General features: G+C 42.6%; 1 protein-coding gene across 3 annotated transcripts in view; it reads left to right on the top strand.

Moving 5' to 3' along the window:
* Positions 1 to 115: 115 nt before the first annotated feature.
* The window catches only part of LOC115555109 (tyrosine-protein kinase ABL2), a 46370-nt gene continuing 36686 nt past the window's right edge, over positions 116 to 9799 (top strand). For 2 of the 3 annotated variants that reach the window (XM_030371797.1, XM_030371793.1), the window contains exons 1-4: positions 116 to 323; positions 1487 to 1537; positions 3966 to 4044; positions 8033 to 8241. The gene's annotated coding sequence lies outside the window, so the exon portion shown is untranslated. Of the gene's footprint in view, positions 324 to 1486; positions 1538 to 3965; positions 4045 to 8032; positions 8242 to 9799 lie in introns of those variants that run through there. The other variant, XM_030371794.1, reaches the window with a different exon arrangement.

Below are 9799 nucleotides of genomic sequence, written 5' to 3'. Positions count from 1 at the left end.
TGAATTATGTTCGAGGTAAAAACGAAGTTCATCCCACGGTTGCCATTATGAGAACCATCTTTTCTCTTCAAATATGTATGTGGATTAATAAAACATCAGGGCAATGTCCTGACTCCGGCGATGGCCACCACTGGATTGCTGTTTGGTTGGGTTGGATGATCGCGCGCCCCACACCATATCCGACTCCTCCCCGAGCGCAGTTCAGTGTAAAGATGGCGTCCATCATGGAGGGGCCGCTGAGTAAGTGGACTAACGTCATGAAAGGTTGGCAGTATCGTTGGTTTGTGTTGGATTACAATGCCGGCTTGCTGTCATACTACACGGTATGTACCTCTTCTTGTTTTCAAATCGTCGCATAGAATAGTATAACCTGTTTAAGTCTAAAGTGATGATCAAACCTAAGTCTAATAAAGGGCCTAGTGTTGGTCAGGAGTTGGAAGTCTCAGCTGGCAGAAAGAGGCGGGGATAGATTGTGACGGATTCCACGTTTGACCAATTGTATCGGCGCCTGAGGACCAGCTGGCCAATCAGATTATGGTATTTTCAGTGCTTCCTCCTTTCATGATTCCTGAGTACAGCTAGCAAAGCTAGTAGCAAAGACCTCAGCCAGGATACCGCTTGACATTCCTACTCCTTGAATGGAATCTGGGGTTTGTAAATACCTTCACAGTGTCTTATCGTGCGTGGTTGTTTCAAGCCATTTGTTAGCAATGCATGTCCGCATTGGCCCATCCTGCAAGCAAGCAAGTAACCCATTCTCCCGAATCTGCTTAGAGAAGCAAGCTAGATGATGCTAACGTGACAGCGTTGACAGAGACTGTCAGCGCTGACTTGTTTGCTATTTAAAAAAGGGAGGGTTGACTGACAGTGTATACTATACATACAAGTATGTATGAATCAGACTAAAGCTTAATATCACAATTCGGACAGGGGACGAGGTAGCTGTGAATGAATATTGTCAGAGCAACTGGAAGCATGAGTGTGATTATCTCTTTGACATTAGCTGTGTTCCCATCATGGGACCCTAACCAATTCCCTTTACATTCTATTTTAAATTCTTACGTTTTTTCTAGCCTTAGATCAACTATCCGCATTATCATATGCGTGAGTTTTTATTTGGGAAAGAATAAAGGGGTGCACACCATCTCCAAATCAATGCAGGACAAACGGGTATTATTGCTTCGTTGCTTATACGTTCTAGTTCACCTTCAAAGTTGTTAGTGCCTTTTTTAAAGACCAGGTTTCATCAGGCATGTTTTGGACGGGTGCATACATACGTATTTGGATAATGACAACAAAATCTGATCCTAACCATAATATTAATTGATTTAATTTGAAACAATACTAGAGAAACGACTTAATGAACAAAACTTCACTCAGCAGTGAATACGACTAATCAAATGAAACCAAACACATTTCATCACATTATTATGGATTGATACTGACATTGTTTGTCTTTGATCCTCTGATTTTTCCCTGTTTGCAGTCTAAGGACAAGATGATGCGAGGCTCAAGAAGAGGCTGTGTTCGTCTCAGGGTAAGAAACACAGGATACACTACACGGAATGCTTCTGAGGGATTGGCCAGAGTGGTTGAGTAAATGTGACAACCTTGACTGAGCTGATGACCTGATAACTGCTCTTGGGTGACAAAGTTATTTTGGCCTAACCCAATATGGACATATTTAACATTGTTCCAGGCGGTGAAATAATAATAATAAATTTAATTTATAACGCCCTTTACATCAACTTAATGACCTCAAAGTGCTACGATATACATTAAAAGAAATACAACATAAGACTAACTAGATTAAAAAGAAAAATAACAGTGGAAAAAAGAATAATTTAAAATGGCAGTTTAGCCATAAAGGAATGTTTAGAAATGTTGGTTATTAACATGGAAACATGAAATGTAGTGAAAGATGAAAATTCCAAAGCCTGGATCTTTCTCTTTTTTTATTAGAAACACAACTGAAGTATTATCCCAGCCATTGCTCTAACAATAACTATGAAGCCTCTATTGTTCAATGTTCTTTAAACATGATAGGAATAATTTATTAAGGATTAATTGATACACCATTGTAGTTCTTCATTCTATTACTTCTCCCTCAAAATATATGGTACGACCTATGTCCACTACTATCTTCTTGCTTTGTCATACAGTCGATTTGCAGAGTCAAAGTAGGCTATTCCATGAGTAATTATGAGGCCAATGCATAACAACAATGCACTTGCTTCTTTGATATGATGCATTGCCAAGTAGAGCAGAATACTACAGTGATGGTAATCACTGGAGGGATCATGAGGGATGGGTATTGATTTGCGATGGCTACAGTTCTTGAAGGACGTCCAATTCAATTAATGCTTTCTTTGTGTGTGCAATGTTATCCACGACTGCTGGTTTTGGTGACACAATCTAAGTAACATGTCTAGTTTAGCGGAAATTTGATGGAGAGTGAATAAGTTATGTTTAATTTCATGTAATTTTTAAGAAGAAAAAATCATACCGTTTTCCTATAACTCATTAATATTACCATATACAGGTTTGGCCACTAGATGGCAGCAATTGATTCAGAATCAGTTGTTTTTAAAGTTATATCTTGTTTTTGTGTTGTCCCTGTACAATAAAATATAACCTCTTCAACCATTTCTGAAATGGTTAGACCTATTAAATGCATCATGGTTAAAAAGAAAACGTATCAGTTTTTTGGTTTTCTTTTAATTAAAGGCAGCCAGCACATCAGACTGCTCTCCAGTGTGTTTGCTAAACAAACAGAGTTGTGTACCAAACCACATTGAAATTAACGGAAAATGTAATGCTAGATTACATTTTACTACACCTTGCCTAAATACAACTTTCAAAGATGTCATGCTTTTCTAATATCCTGGAGGTTTTGTTTTGAGTGTGGTAATAGTAAGTCTGATAATTTTATGTTATCATCGCATAAAGTCACATTGTCATTGTGTGCTATGATTTTCCATTGACAAGTGGGTGTATGGTTTATGGCTGGAAGCCCTCCCTTGAATTTTTCTCCTGGAAAAACACCCAGTCATTGCTCACTAATTTGCAATGTCTTTTCTTTTAGTTGTCTGCCTTAAGTCTCCATTTGAAAATTACCAGTTGGTTTCTACCGGACATTATCAATGTTCTGCTGTTTTAAAATGTCAGTTAGACTAGAGCAGCTTGGTTTGGTAAGTTATTGTGGTTGTCTTAGGCACCTAGTTGTCCACACGAGAATGTTGCGAAATATCAGTCTCATGGCAGAACATAACCTGTTCCTGCAAACCTTTCTGTCTCTACCTTTAAAATGAATAGGTTGTTTTTTTGTATGAGTGATGGGAGTTTTGATGAAAATGTAAAGAGTTGTTTTGTTTTACTTCATGCTCTTAATGATTTATTTATAATTAGAAAAGGCAATGCAATGCTAGCAAAAAATCATACAATGAGGCCACCTTATTGATTCCTGAAGCTTCATTCACTGTTGGCAAATGTAACGTATACACTGCTATATTTGGGCTGAATCTGCATGGCAATCACATCACTGCTACAAGATAACACACATATTTCTAATGTTCGTATTGCTACACTTCAGAGCGAGGGACACATTTGGTCTAATACAGGTTGACTTTGCAGGTCCGAAGCAGACACGCCCCATCTCTGTTGCTAGGTAGCAATGCAAACCAGTTACTCAGCCTACCAGCAAGTGTGCTGTGGTTCTTTTCCTGCTGTTGAGAGGGGGGGGGGGGGGGGATAGGGAGAGCAATATTGAGTTTGCTAAGAGACACAAAAGGGATTTGCAGACAGAGATGATGGTCGAGTGAGGACAGGATGGAGAGGGGAAACGGATTCAAGCATGTGACGTGTCCCTCTGTCTGACTCTGCTCCTTCCCCCCCCCCCCCCCCTCACTCTGCCTTTATCTCTCCCCCTCCCTCGCTCTGCCTCTTTCCTGCGCTGATTATCCTAGGGCACTGTAATCGGCATTGATGACGAGGACGACAGCACATTCACCATCACCGTGGACCAGAAGACTTTCCATTTCCAAGGTGAGTTTTGGCTCTTCTCTTCCATTCAGCGGTGCAAAATGGTTCCCGTTCCTTCCTCTGCTTCCATGTCCAGTGACCCTTCCTCTCACTGCCAATGCTGTACAGTACATCCATCACTACTGATCGAATGCGTTCTCTCGCTCGCTCGCTCGTTCGTTCTTTCTCTCTTCTCCCTCCCTCTCTCTCTCTCTCTCTCTCTCTTCCCCCCCCACCCTCACCCCCCTCCATGCTGAGGAGTACTGCTGTTGTGTCTGGAGACACATCCGCGCGGGCACACGCGAAGCCGCACACGCGCAGCCACACACTCTCAGCCCCACGCACGCACACACGCGCACAGTGTCAATGTGGGCATGGTCGTCATCGAAGCTGATTTTAGCTTCTCCGTCACCGGCGTCTCCCTCTGTTTACGGGAACTTTAGCGGCATGCGGTAGCGCTCCGCGCTTTACAACGGAGCCGTGACATTTGTTTTTTTCTGCCGGGAGGAGTGGGGAGATTTTTCTGGAATACCGTCCGGCGAGGCTTCTCGTCCTGGCTCGCGGAGGAGGAGGCAGAAGAGGTCCGCTTGCGTTTCTCGCGTCGGGTTTTTCCCCTCTGGGGATGTGAATGGAATACTGCTGAGCTGGATGCCGTGTTATCTCCTGTGGTGGTCACTGCGGCCCATGCTGTCTGATCATTGCTGAGCCTCTGCTCGTATAGCAACCGTCTGCCGTCCTCCGACCGTCTGTCCGTCTGACCGTCCCTCCATCCCCTGACCACCTCCCAGACCGCCTCCCCTCCTTGTCTCCCCCGCCCTCCCTCGTTTCCTTTGACAGGGAGTTGGCCAGGCCAGCTCGCCACGGACTCCCTTCTCCCGCTGCACACCAGGTCTTAAACTAACTCCTCCACCCATCTCTTTCGTGTCCCTGCATCAGTGTCCATTTACTCCATCGCCTCCACCACCTACTCACCTCCTCCATCCCACCCACCCACCGGCCCGGCCATCTCCACCATCCCTCTCTCACTTCCAGCCTCCCTCAGCACCACCACCACCATCTCTGGTCACCAGATCCAGTCTGTGTGGGCCCCCCGCCCCTCTCACTGCTACCTCCATGCCCTCTCCCATGTCTGTGTTCCGAAGCTGTATGCTGTGGTTCTACAAACGAAAGGGTAAGGAGGCGCCGCATGCTCAGGGTGCATGCTACTCCTGGGCGGTTGCCCTGACGATGAAGGAGGACAGGGCAGGAAAGGGGGAGCGCCATTGGCCAACCCCACTGGAATGTTTACTAAGGCGCTCCGTCTACGATGCGTGTGAGTTCTGGGGCAGCTTGACTGGAGTATTAGCCTGTAGCTCTATGGGATGCTAGGAGGCAATTAGGGCTGTTGAGCTGTTGGTTTTCTTACATCTGTTTAGTCTTTGCTCCATGTGATGGACGTCTGTTTATTTATGAGCTTAAGGTTTATTTATGTAGGAAGATTATTATCAATAATGTAAATTACGTGTTGATCAGCTGATTATGAGGAAGGAGGTTTGTTTTGGTTTTAGATAACAGTTGGTTCCATTCCCATACCAATGTTTGGTTTTACTTCTGCGTTGAAGCATAACTGTCTCGTTGTTGTCCTCTATTTATGATCAGCTGATGTCACAGGTCTGCATGAAGTCAGTCCTGAAGATTTATTTGTTGAGCGTAACCTGTGTGGTGCCAGTTTGTTCCATTAGTAATGCATAGACATTTCAACCAATACTGGATCAAATAATGAGTGTGTAGGACTACTTTCAATTTCTATTTCCATCGCCTCTGTTTCTTATGGAATGCTTGCATGCTTCTTAATGGACCACATATTGGATTGTTGTGTTATTAAGACTGCCTTTTCCTAATTGAAAGAAGACCTTTCTTGGGAAAGCAAGTCTGTCATTGCTGGGGAGAATAAGAGACCCTGTCCCCAGCATTGTTTTCTCAGATATGATATGGTGTTCTTCTTAACATTTAACATTTAGTTGATAAAACAAAGATGACTCCTTCTGAGTTGATTGTCAAGAAAAGCTTCACCATCTTGTTCTCATATCCATTAAATATGACTTATATGAATCAATATATTGAATATATTGATTATATTATGATTATAATAATATATCATAAAATATAATTTCATAGACCATAAAACCCTTGGTCATTTACGGGGTGGCGTAAGGGGATCGCCGTCATTCTGGACTCTCACAGTAGCACACCGTTTGAATAATATTAATCACACAGAATATTATGTTGTTGTTGTTTCGGCTGTTGGTCAGTACCGTCTTACAGTTAGCCAACAGGAAAGTAAGAATTCAGTGATCAGGAAGAGCCACAATAAATCCGGAAATGCATTAGCAATAACGACCACTTGAAAACCCTGCTGCGAGTTCAGGTGATGGGTGGATGCTGTCTGATGAGACGGTTAAAGCCGGTACCTGTGGCTTGGTGAGCTGGTTGCTCAGGCTTTGATTGATCACACAATGAAGCTACAGTATCTGTCCAGAGGTTGGTCATCACTCCTGGGGGGAGAGCAGGTGAACCTCTGCTGACTCACCACATTCCAACCAAACGCACTTACAGTTATGTTGCATTGTAAACAAACCATCGGAGCGGCGACGTTCATTCATGCGCGCCCCGCGGAAACTTGAAAAGAGTGCCGTGCCTTGATGACAACAATAGATGCCAGAGGAGTGGCTCATACGGGCGTGGTTCTGAACGCTTTAGGGAAGGGGAACGATTGTGTTCCCCTTCCAGGATGACCAGGCATCTACCCAGAGCATTGTAGTCTAGATGCCCATCTCATCTGTTGACACAAGACTTCGAGGTCCAAGCGATTGGGACAACAGAGATTAACAGCGTATTGCGCAACACATTAAAAAAAACTATTCACAGCAATGACTTCCCGCGGAACACAAATTTACTTAATAATGCATTTATGCATCAGTGTTTCCCATACATAGACCATTGTGTGGCGCGGTGCCACAGAATCAACATCGAGCGCCACGAATTGATTCTGTCTTTTGTTTTGTTTGGTTCCGGTTTCCGACCGACCCTGTCAATTTATGTGCGACCCAAATTACGACCACAATTTTTTTTTTTTTTTTTGATGCAAACTATAATAACGTTTTTGTACAGCACCTCTTCATTCTGTAAAATAATTTCTCGTTTTTAAATGAAAACAACCTACCTATCATTCGCTGCCGCTGGAAAAAATAAAATAAAAAAAGAAAAGAAATTCCCTACCTACCCATGACCTCAACTGACAACCAACAGGAACCAAACCTTTTTTTTTTTTAGGCCCTATAAGCCTTCAGGTGTGTTAAGAAGGTGAGGGGCATGGAGAATTGGAGGAGGGATTCTGCTTCTTTACCTAGTCCAGTTCTAGTTTTACTAATGGTTGCCAATAGCACAGCCTGCACGCCGCAGGGCTTTACAATCACTTTGGTGCAGAAAAATAACTTTTATGACCAAGTTCCTCAAGTCAAAAATGGCTTGCTTTATTGTAGCACTTGTATTGATGGATTTCATCAGACCTGTCCTTTTCAATCATAAAAAAAAACATTCGTCATATATTCGCTTGCCACCACCTACATTATATTTAGTAGGTGTGTGTTATTGATACGAGTATGACCTTGTCAACTGAAGGACTGATCTGAAACATGTGACACCTCATGTGACTAGCGGTTGGACAGCTCTTCTTACAAACAAGCTCTCTATATGTCTTATATCATAAATGGAAAGAGCAACCGCTGGTGGCTGGGATCCATCAAATCTCAAAGTGCTACAGAGAAGTAAAAAAAAAATAGCATTCATTATGAGGATGAATGCTATTGAAACAATTATTAATAATTAGCATTAATGGTTAAAGGAGAACCTATAAAATAAATTTAACTTAAAAATACGGTTTTAAGGTACAATTAATAATATTATGATTATGTGTTTGAACTACGCCACCCACCACCACCACCATCGACCCCTCCTCCGCCTGTGTGTGCAGGTCCATCCTGACGGTGCCCTGGGTGGAGCTGGGCGGCGAGTGCAGCGTCGTCTGCTCCAAGTCGGGCTACAGCGCCAACATCGTGTTCGACACCAAGCCCTTCTACGGCGGCAAGAAGCACCGCACCACGGCGGACTTGCAGAGTCTTAAGACTATGAACAAGTGAAGGAAAGTTGAACGGCGTGATGTACGCCAAGTGGGCATCTGGGGTGAGTTCTGTTGTGAAGTGAAGTAGCTTCCACTTTAGCTTCATGGTGGGCACTTTCTATACATGCACTATGTACTTTTTGCACTGCAGCCATCAATTTTGTTCAAATTAGATGTCCTCCCCTTCTCTGCAGGCCAAATTCATTTAGCGAGGGCAAAATCCTTTTTTCTTAGTCCAGTGTTACAGTTACCAATATGTTTAAACTAGAGCTGTCAAGCGATTAAAATATTTAATCGTGATTAATCGCATTAATGTCATAGTTAACTCTAATTAATCGCGATTAATCGCAAATTCTTTTTCTATGCTAAATATCCCTTGATTTTTTTGTCCCATAATTCTTCTCATTTTAATTCTCTTATCAACATGGTGAAGTGCATCGGCTTGCCTTGTGCAAATGATTTTTTATTGATAACAACATTGGCATATACACTGATCAAAACAGGACGATACAAAAAAAGAGCCTATAGTGCAATTAAACGACTGCTTTTAACAAATGTCATTTGAACATAGCAGTCAGGCTACTGCTTCTTTGTTTTGAGCCAAAGAAAAAAAAAAAAAAAGTTTTTTTTTTTTTTTTTTGCAGTCATCACCCAAAAGTGATGACTGCAGTGAAAAAGTTACTAATGCAGTTTAATGTTTTTCTGCGCAGCATACTGGCTTTGTGAAGGATAAGCCTATAACAAATTCCGTTAATTAAAACAGAAACTCGTCACATTCTTTTGTTATTCTTTTTATCGGGAAATCAATGTTAAACGCCAATAGGCTAAAGAGACACAACAGAAACACATACACCGCAATCATATTACATATATTGTCTGTGTTCGATGTCATGCGTGTGTGGTTATTTATACAACAAATGAACAAAACAATAATGATCCGTGATCACGTCCAAAGTGAACCAGAGTCTCGCACGGCCGCCATGTCGGCCTGTTTCCGCGATTGTCTTTCCCATGTATCCAGCAAAACAGTCTCTGATCGTAATCCAAATCAAAAACAGCAATCCATTGCGCAGAAAAACCCAGGAACAAAATTACCGCTTCGCTCACCAGATCCCGAGCTGAGTAAATCCTTCCGAATTCTGGTACTCCTATACATGTCTCACTTTGTGGATCGGTCCAGAGAAAGCAGTTGGTGGAATGTATTAAACTGACATACATATAAACAAAAGATCGCTATAACAACTGGCATTTGCTGTCTAAGTCGCATCGATATTCTAACTTAGCTTGCCGCCACTTCCCCCTTCAAACTCCCCCGTCAGACCATTCAAAACCCTTCCCGCTTTGCGCGTTCACCCCCTCTTTCACCCAGGTGCGTACCTATTTAAAGGGATAGGCCACATAGATACATACACATAAGGAGGCTAAGTGATCGCAAAAAACACTGTCCCATACATATTTTAGTCAGTGGGATCATATACAGTAAACATAGCATATGGCCAGACAATGTATTATTTCCAGCTCTCATATGTCAACTGCCTATGAGCCTATATGGCTCTTTTCCAGCATCTATGTTTGATAAACAGACACTCATTGTTATGTGAACATCACAAGCCATGCGCT

The sequence above is a fragment of the Gadus morhua genome, chromosome 12 (genome assembly GCF_902167405.1).
Source record: "Gadus morhua chromosome 12, gadMor3.0, whole genome shotgun sequence".
Lineage (NCBI taxonomy): Eukaryota > Metazoa > Chordata > Actinopteri > Gadiformes > Gadidae > Gadus > Gadus morhua.
This window is presented reverse-complemented; position numbering and strand designations above follow the sequence as displayed.